The 20,129-nt window shown below is 36.2% G+C and overlaps 1 protein-coding gene across 4 annotated transcripts in view; it reads right to left on the reverse strand.

The window, feature by feature from the left end:
• Positions 1-20,129, reverse strand: part of RAP1A (RAP1A, member of RAS oncogene family) — an 86,756-nt gene that overhangs the window by 32,894 nt on the left and 33,733 nt on the right. For 3 of the 4 annotated variants that reach the window (XM_026712933.2, XM_087929331.1, XM_087929332.1), the window contains exon 2: positions 451-521. The exons of the other annotated variant lie outside the window; for it this stretch is intronic. The gene's annotated coding sequence lies outside the window, so the exon portion shown is untranslated. The remainder of the gene's footprint in view (positions 1-450; positions 522-20,129) is intronic. 4 annotated transcript variants of the gene reach the window in all.

Genomic DNA, 20,129 nt, shown 5'->3' on the forward strand with positions numbered 1-20,129 from the left:
AGTTTAATTCTTAAATTTTAATCAGAGAATATTTGACAATTCATCAGAAATGAGAGTTTAAGGGCAGTTTCATATATAAACAGAAGACATACAGATCAAGGCCTAGGCCATTTATAGTTAGGTATTTTCAGGTCCTAGGGTCAGGAAAGATCTTTGGCTGACTCAGCCAGGTCTACTACCAATCACAATCAGCACCACTGGACTTGAGAAGGAACATAACACAGTGTTAGAGCATATAGTTTTGAATGCAAACAGTCCTAGTTCATCCCTAGTATATCCAGGTAGATTAAGAGGAAAATATCTGAAAGTCTGCCACAATTAAGAATAAGAAGATGGACAGAACTACTGTGATATGTATAGATGAATCAATATAAGGAATGATGAATAGATGAATCAATATAAGCCTATCTCAATATAAGGAAAAATGCAAATATAATAAATAGTTCAAACCTTGGAATATAAGATATTTCATCCGTGTGAACAGCACCTGCTAGAGGTCTTCCCAAACTCCCGTTAAGGGACTGAAATGAAAAAAAATGGAATTCATTTTCAAAAATGTAAATGTTAACATAAAACTTATAATTATAGATACCGAAAAATGCACATTTCAAGGTAGTAGAATGGCTGCTTTAAGGATCGTGACCGCAGATACTCATTCAAAAAACCCCCCTTCCCATTCTGTGCACCAATAAGGATAAACTACGTATCACAATATAAAATATATGCAATTTCAGGTAACTGAATTTAGGCAATAGAAAATTAAAAACAACCTTACATTTTGGCTGCTGTATTTATTAAACTTAGTGCCTCAATAAATGTGAGCACTTTGTGGATGATGGGTAATTCTGAAAAATAAAAAAAGCTCGGATTTTGTTAGTACTTGGATGGAAGACCACCAGGAATTATCAGGGTTGAACGCTAGATTGAAAATCTGTGAACAGAAGAAACAGGTAAGGCAATAGCAAATCACTTTCAAATTGTTTCCAAGAAAATTACATGAATGTAGATTACAGGAGTCTCCCTGTAGTTGCTCAGAGTTGACTCAATACAACAACTATTTGGAAACTGGAAATCATATTGTTGAAGTAAGATTTAAAAGAGCAGTATGATTGTGTAACTCCAACAAACCTGAACATACATTATTGCTGTTAAAATAGCCACATATTTGATATTATACCAGCCAATAAAACGGTACACAAATTCCAAAATGAAAAGTTTTCTTTTGCTTCTTCCAAATGCATTACATTTCTCCAAATTATAAGGCAAAGTAATACCAAAGTCAGCATAAACAATTTACAGAAAGGCTTTACACACCCTTTCTCTTCCCACTATTACATTCTTATATTATGCTGGTTGCTAAACAGGACAACATGATCATGTCCTATTAACATCACATTCTATTGGATACCTAATGCAAAAAACCAGGTAAAATCTATGCATTAATTTTTTTGGCATGTTTATATTAATTTTCTAAGAAATCTACCTTTGAAGTATTTTAAGAAATTGTATTTTCTTGAAAGACCACATCCCTACCACCACCAGTACTTTGCATTAAATTGTATTTTAAACACAAGTATGCTTTTTACACAAAATACTAACTAGTTTGTATTTCTGTTTTTTTCTGTTGAAGTGTAGAAGTCTCCAAGTTGTTCCTATTATGCAAATACTATCTTCAAAAAATTTCCGTCTAAAACAGATTGTTCAAAAACATGCAATGCATATTCAGAGCAAATTACTAAAGCAGCCATGTTCTTTTACAGTCTCACAAGGTTACTTTGGTAAATGATACTGGCTGTTTCCACATGCATGTTCATACACAGTTGCTTAGTTGGGACACAAGTGGACACAGCTGGGGCAACTTCTAAAGCAAATACAGGAATCTGAAAAAATGCAATTGCTTTAACATTTAAAGAGAGGTACTTCATAAATATTCCTAATGATTTGAAGAACTTCTTTCAAAATACATGTGCATCCCGAACACTCCCTGTAATTTGCTAGCAGTTCTACAGTTTTTCTCCTCAGGCAGAATATGGCAGAGGATTCTCAGTGGGAAACCAGAGGAAATTATCTTAGTAATGGACACAAACAGATGTAAAACTGCAAGTAATGTTATTGGAGTCAGAATAGATGCACATTAACTTGAGATCTTGCTGGTATAACAAGAAAAAAGTGGGTATTACATTTAGCAGTTCATGAGAAACAAAGAAAGCAAGCTTGCTCACAAGTTCTTAAAATAAATCCTTTATACCTCATTTTTTGGCAATACTAAACACTAGTTAAGGGAGTGTCAATAACACATACATACACTTTCATTGGTCCCCATATAAGGAGATCTCCTAAGATTTAAATACTTTTACCCTTCGGTCTTCTATTTTCATTCTGAAGACCTGCACAATGAATTTAGACAAAGATATTCCCCCTTTGCCTTATTTCCAAAGAGATTCTCCTTGTTTCAAATGCCACACATTTTACTTTGCTGTGCCAACTTGTGAGACAACTAATATTTCAGCATTCTTTACTCCACAATATCACAGAAATACTTATGAGCTAAAATTAGCAAGTTTTACTCACAGCCTGAAAAGCAGAACAGAATGTCTCCATTGAGAGATGACAGCCCATTAGAGGAACTGTGAGAGACCTGGCTCCAGGCCCAAAGGAGTCTTTCAGGGACAAGGTTACTGAGAAGAGAGTTCATCCTGAGTAGGCTTTGTCTTAAGCAGCCATAGACCAGCTGGTTTGACCTTGGGCAATCAGCAAGGCTAGAAACCATTTCTTAGAATTTATTGTTTGGATTTTTCATTGGGCTATTCCTGAGATTGAATACGGCATTTCAAAAAGTTACTGCCTGGGAATGCAGGTTAAAAGTCTGTGCAAAACTTTGGTTATGCATTTCTTGATTTACAAAATTTGCCATTCTTTTGCATTGGATTAGAGACAGACAATGAAAAATGATGATGGAAAGATTATGTTTTCCTTCAACATAAGTGGCATTAAGACAACCTTTGAGTGAATAGGGAAAAGGTAACACTATGACAAGCATAGTTATAATCTTTTCCAGCTGAGATCACAAAGCTAATAAATACAAGGTCAATAACTTCCTTTGTTAAACAGATTCAGTTCAAGATATGATAAAATATTTTTAAGGCATTGGGTGTATATTAGAAAGTCATATACTCCGAGTGCACTTTCTCTGTTGGCTAATTCACATAAGCAAAAAAAGGTTTTGATTTGTTTCAGATATTTCTCTTATAATATGCAATTGATGTAGTTATTGTTTTAGCCTTGCCATTTTCTTTCACTCTGCAATAATATTTTAATGCATATATTATATGCTAAATATTCTAAATTCAGTTGAACGATCCTTTAGGTGATTTATGATCTAATAATTCACATCTACACAATAAACTAGTGATCTTTCATCTCCCACCAACAAGTAGTGATAGAAGGGGCTTCCTTCCAGCCTTGCAATCTCAAGGCTTCTTGAAGTTCATCCTTCATGTTCATTATCATTGATTAAGCAAACAACTTATAGGGCAAGAATGGTGCCCACTCCTTTTTTCATCCAGTCTCCTTATCCTTTATTTGGTAAAACAAGTGCTTCTTAAAAGCAAGGCACCTCACTTAAATACTTTGCTTTCATTCTGCTAAGCAATTCCAGCAGCGCATGCCAGTTCAACACAATGAACCATTCATTCCCTTCAGGTATATAATATGTAACAAATGTTTATCCTAGCAATTGATTAAGGTATGAAACAACTGTATACCTCAGCAGTAGCTAGCTTCGAACTTCTCTACAAATGTAGAGTGTGGGAGAGGGAAGGAAGCTTTATTCTGCATCACAGACATACAATGCAACAAAGTTAAAGACCAAATTCAATCCAGCTTTTTTAGGGCTAAAATAAAGCAGCCTTCAATTTAAAACTATAAAACATACATGCATTCTTTTTCTTATAGACTTCAGGTATCATTGTCAAAAAGAAAATTTTAACTAGACAGAATACATGTCCAAAATTCATGAAATTTAACAGTATCCCTCTTGGACATATTTTCAAGGGCTGCTGCAAAACAGAACTGCATTCATGCACATAGCTACGGTTATATTTAAGCAAAATGCCCATTGGAACCATGCACAATAGCACTGAAATTAACAAAGACTTTTCATTGCATCAATACTAGATTATAATAGAAATTCAGCAAAAATAGTTTTTGGCAGGAACAGTGCTGGTAGATACATACTAAGAACTCAATTGTCTAGTTCTGCATTTATAGAAAATATATAACTTTCCACCCTAACTCTCCCAAATACTTGTATAGAAAATGACCTGCTCTATTATCTTTACCAAAGTGTGTTTCTGGTGAAGTAACAGATACGGCAAATTTGGTACGGAGGGAGAGACATCAAAAAAAAATAATTCTTTCTTCCATGATGCTCTTCCATACATCCTAACTGGCACCTCCTTTGTCTGAATTCATAATCAGAATAGGACCTACCTGTTACTGCATCTAGTTTGGCTCATGGTATTTGAACATTTGCCATCAAGGTCAGAGTAATAATTTAGCTAATGTAATAATGCCATACCTAAATAAATAAATAAATCTAATAATTAACAAAACTAAGTTATCTGTTTTGTTTTGTCTTCTAAAATCTCCAGGTCACAAAGATCTACTTCATAACATTTCTGGATTTAACTATTCTTTTATTCTTCATCCATGAAAATTTCCTATGAAGATTTGGGAAAACCTCTAGAACAGTACTGGAAGTAGCTCAATTCAGTGGCTTAATGCAGAAAGTATCTAATTCCCGTCCTGCAAAGAAGCAATCCATTGGACCACAAAATATCCAACCTATTCAACCTCAGTATTGTCAACTTTTTGACATGGGTCAGGCCAGACAACAGACACCACAGGGAATAATGGAACTCTACTTAGTGACGTAGACCAGGAGTCTCCAACCATGGCAACTTTAACCCTGGAGGACTTCAACTCCCAGAATTCTGGGAGTTGAAGTCCTCCAGGCTTAAAATTGCCAAGGTTGGAGCCCTTTGATGTAGACCACGCTTTCTCAACGTTTACCCTGGAGGAACTCTTCAAATAATCTCAGGGAAATTCTCTTAAAATTTGCAAAAGAATATGAAAACTTTAAAATAAAATTTACTTTTAATTTACCTCATATTATACAACATTCATAAAAAAAAAGCATAAGGCTGGCAGCTGAAATACAGCATATAAAAATTTCCAGCATGCAAGCACTAGCATTGTACAGCATGGAAAGGTTTTTTTTAAAAAAAAACAACAACTTTTTTTTTCAATTGTGTTTTCTTGCAGAATCCTCAGCAACCTTGAAGTGGAAGACACTGACAACAGCAGAGGAGATGCAATTCATCTGATCAGCTCATGCTTAACCAATTTATTCCCTGCCCAATCAACTGGTCAGGAGTCATCATGGCCAGATATTAGATTTACTGGTCACTTGGGAGTTTTTCTTTTCCTTGAAGACTAAGGTTTGATCTGTGTAAAGTATCAGATGGTAGATTTTCTGAAAGCAAAGACTGGTGAACAGGAGTCTATAGTATCATCCCACAATACTTGGTAGTGAATAGTTGTTGTTTTTTAAATGAAGGCAGAGCGCATATACTCTATAGTTCATACTTTATGCAGGCCTGGTCTATATCAGTGTTTTTCAACCTTCACCACTTTAAGATGTGTAGACTTCAACTCCCAGACTTTCCTAACCAACATGCAATGTTGTTTTTCAATACTGCTTCCTAAATATTTTATTATGATTGGGAAAAAATGAAAAACAGGTACATTTAGTAGTTCCTGTTTAATGTCACATTTTGTAAAGGTACATCCTTTACAAAGTATTTTATGTTGCTATTTTGTCATAATAGAAGTATAGCAGATCAGCTTTCCCTTTAAAGACACCGGCAAACAATAGTCAGCAAAAGAATTAGGAATTAAGGGGAAACAGTTACTATTCTTTCTGCCTACGCATCATTCCAAGATTAATGCCTAATAGATTGCTAGTTCCTCCTCTGCTATTCAGTTATTCTGGGCCCAGAGTGGGGGATGCCTCTACTTGCTGATACTTAACTTTTTCCTCTAATCAAGCAGCTCTTGATAAGAAGCCCTCAACTTCCTTCATTTCCTTCTACTGGAAACATCATTTCTTTCATCTTTCCTTAATTTCCAGAAAAGACCAGTTTTGTGGTTTTTTAAAAATGTTCTCATGCCTTTAAATAAAATACAATTCTCTGTTTACTATATTATCTAGGAACAATGCTGCAAAACTTCAGAAAATTTACTACACCAAATTAACCTGCAAATATTTATCTGAAAATTATCTACAAAAGACTGCGTAAGAATATTGTTTGTGCATTCTTCTATAGTTACCTCAACAGATTTCTTATGAAAAATTTAAGAAACTAATTTGTTTACCTACACACACACACACACACACACACACACACGCAAAAAAAGAAAATATTCCAAAAATTTACTGAAGCCATTTGTGGGTAGTATTAGCTTCCAGCAGAGAAACCAAAAGCACCCTCCACAGAGACTACAAAAGAGCAACATGAAGCAGAAAAACCAACATGAGCTGGGTGGCATAAGCAATGCAACTTCTTTTTTTCACTAACCAAGCGAATTATGCTAGGAATCTTATTATTTAAATATATTTAATACATTTATTATTTTAATAATACCCTATTAAGTGTTGTACCTTATGATTCTTGACTCTTAATGAATGTATCTTTTCTTTTATGTATACTGGGAGTATATGCACCAAAGCAAATTCCTTGTGTGTCCAATCACACTTGGTCAATAAAGAATTCTAGTCTAGTCTAGTCTAGTCTAGTCTAGTCTAGTCTAGTCTAGTATTCTGGTCTATTCTAGTCTACTGTATGCTGTGCCTAGCCAAAGGCAGAAGGTTAAGTCTTTATGTAATTTCTACCTCAACTTTGTGAGAAACTATGTTGTTAATTCTTTGTAATTGTGCCACAAATGGAAAAAGGGTAAGCTCAAAACAGACCCTAACTTAGAATATTATTTGTTTACTGTTTATGACATATTTCTACTAACAAAATTTGTGTCATCAGTTCTTAATTTAAGTACATTTTGTTTTTTGAAACCTAAAACTGGTGCTCTTTAAATAATAATTTGTTCACTCCCAGTTTTTTATCTGTGCAAGGCCATTATCCCAAGCCTTCTTTTTAAGTGATGCAGAATTTTGCCAGCTCTGTTTTGCAGGTAGATAATCGGGTTTTACCAGCTTCCCCACTGTTTACATACATTTTTCAAGTGAGAATCACCATAGGTCCCATTTAATTCAGTAAGATTTACTTCTAGGTAAATGTGCATGAAATAGTATCCCAAGTTATAACCTTTAATAATCTTTAATTTGTGCAAAGAGATATATCAGATCAACATAATCTCCACAGGTTTCAGGTGCATCTACTCTGCTGCTGCTAAAATAAGGCTAGGATTTTTCTTTGTTGAGTAATGTTTATGTAAACAATTAAAAACAACACATTTGTAAAATTTCAGAAATTTATGTTGGCAATGAGAAAATATGGTACAATTTACGTTATTTGATTCCTGTAGTTAGATAGATAGATCAAGACATCTGTCTACATGAAATTCAGAGTTTTATTATGTATTGCTGCTCTTTCTGATTGTTTTATAAAGTGCAATTTTTCTCCATCCTTTAATGGTTAAAATTAAAATCAGAATTAATTCAGAAAATGTGGGTATTTAAACAATGTACAACGTGCAATGCAGAAATAATTCATATGTAACTTTCTATGAGTTGAACCTTACATCTGGATTTACCATCACATTAAAATAATAAATCATGCATTTATATTATCTTGAACTCAGCAATTTATAAACATCTAATGATTAAAGTCTGCTTGAACCAACTAGAAAAATTCATTAGGATGTGTTTTGCTCAGATGTGAAAACAGATTTTTCAAAAATTATGGACAGTGCTTAAAAAAAGCAGTGGTGCTAGCACCACTCCCTTCTGTTTATGAACCTCATCCACATATTTTTATTTTTAAAAAAGGATCTGTGTTTTAGAATCAAAGGAAACATATTTAGACTACATCATGGACCATCGTGAAAAGGCTTTTCACTCACAACTGCAGAAACATCTATTTCTAGAGAAGATGTCTTAAGCATCACAAGGATTTCAGCCAGATCCACTGTTTTGCAGATTTCTTTTTAAATGTTATCATCACTAAATAATTCCCACTTAATGACTTTATGATCACAAAGTCCTAGGATTAATCTTATTCAAACTGAGTGTGCATGGCCCTTAAAAACCTGGAAGCAGAGGTATGCAAACAAAACCCCATAAATTTAGATTATTTTCAGACAATTTTGTTTAGTGAGAAATATTAAGATATTTGTATGTTTCTGTATATGTCTCTGTGTGCGTATTGGGGGGGTGTGGCATAATTGCAACCTACGCTAATATAGAATTCCACATTTCAGGGAAGCTTCTAAACACTGTCTGCTAAACGCACTAAAAATCACCATTCAGATCTTCATAACAAATGCCCAAGGTCAAGGGGTGGGTTAGCACATGTAGCTCTGGCCCTCTGAACACTATGCTGGATTCCTGCCTGCAGGCTGATCTTCTGAATAGGGATTTCCCGGATACAGAATGTTTAGTGCAAAGGAAATGGTCAGTCTTAAATTTAAAAAATTTGGCCAGCCTCAAGTAGTGCAGAACATTTGGAAGGGATAAGGGAAAAGTACAGTCAGATAATTGGCCAATAAGATACTTTTCATCAAGAAAAATGCTGCCCACACTTCTTATCAAAACAAACAAACAAATGAAATTGCACCCTGTTAAACTGGAGTTCAAATTTCAAGGTTAATTATGATCAGTTAGCAAAAACAATGTACAAGTGGCTAAGATAAAGAGCCTGCTCAATTATCAATTACTTTAAAATGTCCTCATCAAAAGGCCTTAATAGCTAAGAGGTGTTTGCTCAGCTCAGGGTTAACTAGAGGCTTTCCTGAATCATGCTTTTATAAGCAGTGCTTTTACAACTAGCTTCCGTTCTCTTCTGCTTTCCGGTCACTTTGCTATGTGCAGTTCTACGTATCACCAGGCTTGGAGTTCTTTATGGGATTATTTAAAAATATTATTTTAAAAAGAAAGAAAGGGAGCAAAGATGAAAGAAAGTAAAGGCATCTTGTGCTGGCAATCACAACTTCAATGTGCTCATGAACAGAAATCAAGAAAGAAAGTGTAGGGTGCATGTATGTGTATATCTATCCGTTAGGAGTAGGATTAGGACTTGCAGATCAACAAGGCAATGATCACGGATGGAGAGAATAAAAAAAGTCAGTAATCAGTCAGTGATGATCAACACTTGTGCAAGAAAAGAGACTCATTGTTGAAGGATCTGTTGAATATATAACAGTTCTCAAAAATCAGGCCTTGTGATTCGGGCTAATTATGCAGAAACACAAACAAGAAAGGGGCAGTGGCAAAATCAGTTAACATATGTGCAAGCATGAGGTCATGCTGTACTCAGTGCAAGGCAAAAAATGAGAACGCCCGTCCTTAACTCTATCAAGAGAAAACAAAGCTTGGCTGAGATCAGTCTACATTATTATCCAGCTGTTTGATCTTTTAAAACTAAGGCCTCTGACAATTACAAAACCTATCAGTTCTTCTAGTTTAATAATTCAGATACTCCAGGTTGCAATTATTCCATTTATATATTTCTCAGATTTGTAAAACACATTAAGGCTCTTATGAGGGGTGTGTGTGTGTGTATGTGTGTGCGTGCCATGAAACCAATTTAACAAGCAGAATGCAAAAAAGGGGGGGGGAGGGGAAAGAAAGGAATTCTGAATTGCACTATTCCCCCTCCACTCCTGGAGGAAGGTTATTGCAAAATCCCATTCTCTCCCCATTCCACTAACCTGCCTTCCAGGTCCTTTCTCCTGTGCAGGGCAACAAAAGAAGATCCAGCTGATCAGCTGGGACTCAGGAGGCACAGAATAGATGGGGGTGGGGCCAGTCAGAGGTAGTATTTGCCAGTTCTCCGAACTACTCAAAATTTCCACGACCGGTTCTCCAGAACTGGTCAGAACCTGCTGACCTCTGTCAACATATATTTTTTCTATTTTTTTGTTCCTCAGAAGAAAAATAAGAAAATTCTGCAAGCCAAACAATCACAGTTTATTTTGGTTTCTTTTTATAATCCAAAATATTTTCATCTACTTTATATATACGATAAATGTGATCTAGCTACAGATTCACACAGGGGTGGGATTCAAATTTTTTAATAACTGGTTCTGTGGGCATGGCTAGGTGGGTGTGGCCATGTGAGGTGGGTGTGGCTTCTTTTCTTTTTTTCTTTTTGCAGCACCCCCCCCCAATTTTTTTGGGTCTTCTGGGCCTCAGGGAAGCCTCCGGTGGGGGGGGGGGGGCATTTTGCTCCCAGAAGACTTCCCTAGGGCTCAGAAGAAACAAAATGAAGCCTGGAGGGGGTGTGCAGCACCTCCCCACACACTCCATTTTGGGGCCTTCTGGACCTCAGGGAAGTCTCCTGGAGGGCTCTTTTGCTCACAGAAGGCTTCCCTGTGGCTCAGGAAGGAAAAAGACGGAGCCTGAAGGGGCCGTGCAGCACCCCCAATGCTCTGTTTTGGGGGCTTCTAGGCCTCAGGGAAGCCTCTTGGGGTTTATTTTTTTGCTTCCAGGAGGCTTCTCTGAGGCCCAAGAAGGCAAAAAGTGGAGTGCAGGGTGCTGCTGCTGCGCCCCCCCTCCCCATTTTTTGCCTTCCTGGGCCTCAGGGAAGCCTCCTGGGCAAAGCAGTAAGACAGTGAGGGGAATCCCAGCACAGCTGATCATAGGAACAGCTAATCTTCAGGAGGAGGAAAAATACCTTAAGGAGTGACTGGGCAGTGAAGAACGCAGTCAGCGATGTCGGGCATGCACGCAATGTGGTGCAGGAACAATAAGGACTGACTGGGTGGAGAGGGAAGGGGCAGGCTGAGAGGGGAGGGGCGAGCCAGGGGCATGATTTGCCGGTTCAATAAGGACTGACTGGGTGGAGAGGGAAGGGGCAGGCTGAGAGGGGAGGGGCGAGCCAGGGGCATGATTTGCCAGTTCTCTGGACTGCACAGATATATAGAACCAGTCTGAACCGGTAGAATCCCATCCCTGGACTCACATAAATATCTCCCTCAGAGTATACATAATAGAGTCAATATAGAAATATATGCCTGATACTGTAGATTCACCCAGTGCTTCCTAGCCTGCCCTTCTTCAGGTCTGTTGGGATCACAGGGATACTCATTTCCAGAAAACATGTTAAAAGAAGGACAAGAGGAGCATCAGTCCACTCTATTTGCAGGTGGCTGTGTTCACCAGCCTGCTAAACACTGAGGATTAGTGGCACAAGAAGATATTATCCAAGAATGGGTTCTCATTACTTATTAAGGACAGGTCAAGTAGAAACCTTGCTTGATTCATTGTTCAAGGTTATATATAAATGTCTTAACCAATCAACCAGAATAGCTCAAGGTTGAATAGAAAGCAGCTTCCACAATTAGTTCCCAAATGTATACAAGATAAGACAAAACAAGTACTATTGTAAAGTCAGCCCCCAGTACCCAGTAATTATTACGGTGAATCAGAAAAAAAAAACCTGGCAGTGTTTTATGACCTTCCTGATTTAGAGTTAAATGCTTTCAAAGATCCCCTGTATAAAATATCTGCTTCAATAAAGGCTATTTATGGTATGCCTATAAAAAAAAAAAAACCTCAAAGGAGTTTTAAAACTAGAAATAAATTTTGGTCATTTTAGGAAAGTAAGATTGAAACTTGAAGAAGCCAATCACATCCTTTGTTGGCTAGCTTTAGACTATGCTAATATTACCTAGTCAGGGATAGAAGCATAAGTATAAGACTGAACAAGTCAAAGCCATCATCTCTATTAGTGGCAGAAATCCACTACTGCATCATCTTGATGAAATCCAACTTCAATTTAAACACCTCCAATGAAGGGGAGTCCACTACTCCCCATTCATCAGGTTGCTATACTGGTATCCACACAAAATCTGCTTCATTGTACTATAAACCCACCGTTTTTTAACCTGTGTTCTGGAGCAACTTTGAATCATTCTGCCCTTTCTTTTACATAACAGTCCTTCAGATGTTGGGAGGTACTGTTTTGCATACTAGGAATGCATCAAAATGGGTAATATTACTTACCAAAGTCCACAGGAAGAGGGATCAAAACAGACAAGAGGGAGTACGCACAATCAAACCCCTCCCCTTTGTACATACATGTGACATCTGTACACGTACAAAAGGATCAGGGCTTCAATCCACTGCTGCAACTACCATCCTTTCTATTTTGACACACACACACACACACACACACACACACACACACACACACCCCGAACCATATATGGATGCTGTTGGACAAACTACAAACATGACAGTAAAGTATGCTTATTCTGTAACTCTGAAGAACTCACTGGCCTGATTTACAGACAATCTAAGTCATAACGTGGCTTATCCCTTTCCAGTCTATTGCGGTATATGAACCCAATATTATGTTTTAGTTTTATGAGTTAATTAAGTCACTACAGCCTATTTAAGAGATCATGGCTACAAAATCTTTAAGCCTAGCAATGTGCATAAATTCATTTACAATATTATGTCAAGATACTTAACAGCTCCCCAATATGGAAAAAGTTACATGAAAAGAGCAGGCATAACAAAAATGAAATGGGCACTGACCCAACTATTTTAATTTATTTTGTCAGCATGACATTTTAAGAAAGCATTTTAATTATTTTTATTTTTTTATTTTACTGCCTTCTTGGATATGAAATTTTATAGTGTTTTATAGTGTTCCTGTGTATCCAGTACTCTCATATTATTCCCTAGTGGAAGATATAATAATAATAATAATAATAATAATAATAATAATAATAATAATAATAATAATAATAATAATAATAAATATTATGTACTGAATCCTACATTTTTAAAATCATCTTTGTAATTAATTTTTAATTAATGAGATATGGGACTTCTCCTTTCAACTCAAATTCTTGACCAATCAGATTTCAACAATGCATACAAGTTCAGTAATTTTGTTAAACATTTTATATCACAGGTGTCAAACTCACCATGTCACGCTGCCATCACATGACCTTTTGTGACGCTGGAGTAGGCACATCCAGCCTGCAGGCCACCACTTTGACACCCCTGTATTATACTATCCAAATAATATAAAGTATTTTACACAACATGATACATAAACCAGGGATGTCAAATCCGATCACAGGCCATATCGTGTCATATCATATCGTCTTTTGCCTTTGCATGACCAGCACCTGCAGGCTGCCAGTTTAACAGGCCTGCCATAAACCCTGCAGTTTTAAAGAAAATGCAAGTAAGGTGGAGGCTACCTGTTTTTCAGAGAACAGGATGTAAGGGCTGCCATCAAGAAGGGACCTCTCCAGGTTTCTACCTCTGTAACCACACATTGGGTGAGAACCTCGAGAACTCCTTTTAGGGAACACACAGAGCAAGCTGATTCTGGCCAGGAAAGATAATCTTGCAAATGCAAGCCACATAAGGCTTATAAGGTTAAATCAACTTATTCAATTGGGTTCAAAAGCTGCCCAAATACAGCACCCTCAACGTAAATTTAACAGTGCCCTATCTGCCTTTTAATATTAGCAGTAGTTGGTTTACTGCATTCTGGATCAATTGCAATTTCTGAATCGTCTTCAAGGGCTGCACTTTGTAATGTGCTTTGTAGTAGTCTACCAGGGAGATGCTGAGGGGATAAGTTATTATACTGTTGCATGGATATCTTGACCCAAAAGAAACTTGCAACTAGAACACCAGCTGAAGCTGGATAAATGTTCTCATAGTCTCAGCCTGTTCCACAAGCAACAGCCATGAGCTCAGAGGCTCTTTTTATGGTGAACTAATATTTTGAAGGGAAATGCAACTCCATCCACAGCCAACCTAGGAATCTGGATCAAGCCATAAACTGCAACTCCATCTTGCCACGATTTAATTTGAAATTATTTTGACCAACCTAGTCCCTTACAGTTTCCAGGCACCTAGTCATCATCTCCACCCCAGCCTGATATTGTGATGTATAACTGAATAGTTTAAATGTAATAAAGATACACATAGATATTAAAAAGCAAGGGAGACTGAGTCGGAGCTATGGCAACCTATGCTAAAGAAACCAAGATTTCCACTACTTTTCTCCTATCAACTGAAGCTTATCCACTGCATTTCATTGCAACAATGAACTATTAAAGACATTTCAATTTAATTGGGGAGAAGGACCAATATTGTTATTCTGCTCTTGGTGGTGAAATATAATTCTACTTGGTGGAAATAGATTTCATGCAATCATTCCATGAGCCACAATGGTGAGGCAAGGTCTAATCATGACACATTGCAGAAAGTCAGGGCTCAGAATCCTTCTCATACTTGAAATCCAATCAGCTGTCTGAGACAATTCCACTAAGTGATAGGGAAAATGCAAAATAATTATATCTACCCTCTGTAACTTTCTATGAATACCTTGCATCAAGTAAAAGCTGAGCTCATTCATAACATATTTGCAATATGTTGAAAGGAAAAGAATTATTCATTCATTGCTCTCATCCCTCAAAATTCTGGACAAACTATTATCTCTTATTTACCTCAAACAAGAAGCCCTTTGTAGTGATAGTATAATAATTTTCTCATTTCATACAATTGCCTTCTACAGACAGAAGACAGTAGATTGTGTAAGCTTATCAGGCAACTCACAGATACAACATGGAAGATAAACAATTATGTACTTTATTACATAAGAGTCATCCAAAAATTCAAAATTCAACCTTTTACCACGCATTTTGTAGCGACATTTGGGAAGTTGAGTGATGCAATCTGGGAAATAAAAAATGTATATCCATGTATTTTAGAAAATTGATCAAAGTAAATACATCATTGTATCAAATCAGCTTTTCCAACTAATAAATGTTATCAGCAGTCATAAGCTTTCTTGAGTTGCAGCTCAATTCATCAGATGTAGTCATTCTGACTTTGTGCTATTATGTCTTTTCTCCTACAATAATTGCATCAGAATTTCTCCACCTGTTTTGTAAATAGTAAAGATAGAAAGCTGTTTTGTCAAATGTTATCAGGATGCAGGTGGGAGTCTGAAATTCAACAGTTCAACAACTTTCAAAAGAAAACCCAAGGAAGGAAAAAAAATCAGAAAAATGATGTAAATAAGAATTTTCAAACTTAGGTTTCCCTACCTTCTCAAAAAACAAGGTTTTTTTTATTGATAAGGCTGATTATAAATGTAAATTGATAAAGATATGATTTAAAAAAATATGGAAAGCCTAAGTTTCATTCTATGGTTTACTTTTTACTTTTTTTCTGTTCACAGAAAGCCCTAACCCCAAAGAAGAACTGCAAAAGGTTTAGTCAGCAAGATTTTACCCAGTAACTGTAAGTCATATGCAAATACAAAAGAAGCAAATTTTTAAAAATGCAAAAACAACAAAAATCAGTCAAGAATTGGAAGAAATGGCTGATACCAAAACTCATGAATGAGCCTTTTCAATTATTTTTAGCATTATCCAGATAAGATAATCCACACAGAACAAACAACAACTCAGGAGACCACAGAGCACTTCCTCAGGCCTGAATGTACAGTTTAGAGATGAAGAAATAAATAATATCAGTGAGAATTATTCAATTAATATAGAGATTTCTGGATAATATTTGTCATAAAAGTATGCAAAAAAAAAAGTCATACATGTAGTATGTGTCTGTGGTATAGGTAAACATAGAAGGTGTTAGCAGTGTTTTTGGACTAACAGATCAATTTTGAATTTTTTAAATTAAGTCAGGTGATACAGAATCTGGCAGGAAGTAAGAGAAATGCTCACAAACATTTCAGGGCTTCATAGGCATCAGACTGCCTTCCCATCAGTCAAAGAGAACCGCGCAAAGCTCTAAATTGTTCTATATAGCACTTTTAAAATAAAATAAATATATATTCAGCTTGAAATATTATCTATCAAAACCACCAACTGAAATCTGACAGTATTCAGAAACAGAATGGAAAGCTGTTTCATTTTTGCAACACTCCTCCAAGTTTAAGAAACCCATATGTAAGTAGGCATACCTTCTCAATATATTTAAACATATTGTATTTAGAAGCCACGCATATTCAATTGACCAAAAATGAAATCACAGTTCAAGCAACCTACAGTGTTTCTTTAAAAAAAAAAAAAGAGAGAGAAAAAGATTGACACTGCTAAGTTAAGACATACAACTTTTCTAGAGTCAGTAAATGGCAAGAATTCAGTAACTTCCCTATAATGGCTTATGCACAGATGAGCTGAGAGTAAAGCCATAAAGAGGAACAGACTGTGTTGAGGATTAAAAGATTTCAGGTTCATTCTATACCCATTGAGATTCAAGGATCAAAGTGACTCCTGGGTGAAGAGACAGAGGCTGGCACATGACTGACTGCTCTGGATAAAAGGCTGCATTTCAATTACCAGAACTGAGGATTCGACAGTGAGCACTGTCTATTTTGATAGCCCATGCTGCTATGTGTGAAGTCACATTAGGCAACTGTTACCATCCCCGCTGGCTTAAAGAAATATGATTAGAATGGACATCAGTTTCTGACCTCAAGCCATCATTAACTTTTATTTTCAGCTGCTATTGCTTCTAGGCTTCAAAACTGGGTTATAATTGAATATCAAAACAATTGATAAACCCTAATAATGATATCTTAGGAATAATCTTTTTTAATGTGTATGTTGCATGGCTAATTATCCACTGCTTTAATCTATATTTTAGCAATGTGGTCCTTTGCCCACCTTTAAGGGCACAGGAGGTGCAAGGCCAATGGCAGATAGAAAGAGCAATTGCAACTGGAACAGCAAAAAAAAAACAAAAACAAAAAACGGTGGCACCAAAAGCCAGACTTCAACTAGAGCACTGGAAATGTTGCGGAAATACTGGCAACATAGTCAGCATCAATGGAAAAGTTTCCTCAGCTTCCTTTCCTCATCATTTCCTCAGCCTTTCCTAACCAGGGAGGTTTGTGTGGACTTCAACTCCCAAAATTCTCAACAGCTATGTAAGCTGGAAAATTCTTGGAACCGGAGTCTATATATCTGGAGGGTGGCACATGACTGACTGCTCAGGAAGGTTGAGTTAAAGTGTTGGCATTTGCCTGAAAAGACAGCGGAAAGGTGGATGAGGATGGAAGTAAAGCTGTCATGAAAAGCAGCAGCAAGATTAAGCAGAGCTTAAAATCATTGGTGAAAGAAGAAGCCGATTGGCAGCCGCACAAAAGGAAATTAATATCCTTATCTCCTTAATAGCATTTAAATCAAGAACTGGCATCAGTATGGAACAACGTACCACTTGAACAATTTAATCAAAGCATGATACATAAATAAAATCTTCAGTCCAATTATATTTAAAATAATGCAATATGCATTGACTTGGTCAGATAACCATTGATCTATCTAACCCAGGGCATCTGGGAAAGGTTTTTTTTTTTTTTTAAAGTTCTCCTTTGCAAATTTTACAAGGAGATGCAATGGATTATTCTACATGTAAAGCATGAATTTTCCACTGGATTATGGCTTCTCCTTTTAGCTTTTGGCCATTTTCCGCTTAGAGATACACACATATACACATACCATCTAAACTGAGAGACTTAGGCATCATGATACTGGATACTATACAAGATGTCCCCATCTACCATTCCCTCCACTCACCCACTCCCTTCACTCCCTAAGGACAATGATCTTGGTCCCTGAAACTTCCTTATGCTCCTACCCATGCACTAGTAAACCAGTGCTGCTGGGGGAAATGTATTTTATGTGATGTGCTAGGAGATAATGAATCTGTACCTTCTCCAAGCTACTTCTAAACATCTATGTCTGAAACCAAAGGGAGAGAAGGAAGTAAAGAAGAGGCCAGAAAAAGCCAAAATACTACTATTCACCCTACCAAATGGGAGTCCAGCTGGCCCTTGGATAAGGTAGTACAGAACCTCTGGCCTCAGATTCCCCCCACTGACAGTATCTTTATCCTTTGCAGGCATGAATACAATAGTTCAGATGATTTCTAACATGATTTGAAATGTCAACAAATAAGCTCTTGCAACAATTTGAAATTTTATTTTTATTTTCATCAGGAAATGGACAGATTCTAAAATTCATGCTGGGTTAATTACCCAAACACATGCAATTAATTTAAGCTCAAAGTAGCTATTAGGGAGACATGCTATCTTCCTCATGGTATGTTTAAATAATTTCTTATAATTAAATTGTAAAGTACCATCAAGCTCATGAACATTATTTAAAACCATTGTATCAATTTTATGAATTCTTGCTTTATTAATAAACAGGCTGTTTTGTCTAATGGAAGGTTTTTTAAATTGTCTATTATTCTCATTTTACTGTGAATGCAGTATTGCAATTACAAGTTCAAATACATATAGACAAGTAACTTTGTCAATTATTTTAATAAGTATAATTAATTGATGTATTACATTAATTAATGCTTAGTCAAATATATAGTCAATTAAGGAAATGCTATTATCATAACTGATATTTTTATGCAGTACTAAGCTAAAAGAAAATTCCTTTTCAAGCTTTGGCTAATCAATGTGCTCTGTAGTATGGAAATGTATGAAAAAACCTACATTAAAAGGCACGGCAGACTAAAAATGAACACTAGCACTATCTAAAAAGATTCAGTAAATCAATGATATTAAATGTATGTTTTCAAATTCTTCAAATCTACCATTATACTTATTAATATATCACCTCTTAGCTATCAAAATTCAGTCAACAGATATAATAAATAAAACTGCACATAAAGTTGTTTACCAAATACGAAGATTACCAGACGCCAAAATCAAAATTTAATGACTCAGCAAACACTTGTGAAAAAGCAAGAAATCAACACCAGAGCAGCTTATCTAAGAATGTTTTTTATAGCTATGTCTAACACATTTTTCATTCTTAAGTACAATTTTTCCTATTTGGAGACTTCCTAAATGGTTGGAAAACTGCCACAAACAGATAATAATCCAACCAACATCATTAGAAGGTTCAGCATCTTTCCCTGGCTTGGCAAAAATATGTACTTGACTTATTTATATTCATCCCACCAAGTGAGATCTGTTTGAGAAAGTTATAGAAGATAGAAAACCAAGAACCCCAGAATAGTCCCAGATTATTTTGAGATTGATAGGTATTCACAAAATCCAAAATAATTTTATTTTATCAATTTCCACATCACCTTGCAATGGCAGTATAGAGTACTACGATACTAACTAAAAAGTGAAATTGAACTACTGTGCAATTTTTACTAACACAGTTCCATCATATAAAAGCCTTGGTATTAAATTATATATTGGCCATATGAGGCCACATTAAAGTCAATTGTTGCATCTCCAATAGGCACACCTTAGGGGACATTGACACAGTTCCATTGATGCATTTTTCCTATTATTGACAGGACAGAAATGTGTGCTGTTTGAAAATCACTACTCCACCATGAACTTCTACAAGGTTCAGGAAGGTAGAGTTGCACAAAAGATTGACATTTTCTGCTGCTGTCAGGTACAGGAGTAATGGTCTCCAACATGCCATCAGGGTGAAGAACAAAAGAGGAAGTGACGATGGTACAGATTCAACTGTAACTCTGTGTTTGAGTCATTGCTGCAATAAGAGCAGTATGGACAAAAAAATTTCTCAGTTCCTCTTCAATTCTGCTTGCCAAACCCAGATTCTCTTCCCCTGTATGGTATAGTTTCCTACGGTTTCTTTTCATTTTCCATCCATACCAGAGAGTGAAGAGGGGAATTCCATGCCAGGCCCTCAAATTGTTCTGATAATTGGATATGTTTTGATATTGAACTGCTCTCATTCTCTACTACACTATTTTAGTGACTTAGATTTGCTTAATAAAAATGTCCTAATATAGATTCAGGCATTTTTCTTACAGTTAATGTAGGTATCTTTATTTTTTTATGTGTATAAGTGGATGAAACTGACAGGAAATGAAATCTAAG

This window comes from Pseudonaja textilis, chromosome 3, assembly GCF_049901715.1.
Source record: "Pseudonaja textilis isolate UNSWEBS1 chromosome 3, rPseTex1.2, whole genome shotgun sequence".
Taxonomy (NCBI): Eukaryota; Metazoa; Chordata; class Lepidosauria; order Squamata; family Elapidae; genus Pseudonaja; species Pseudonaja textilis.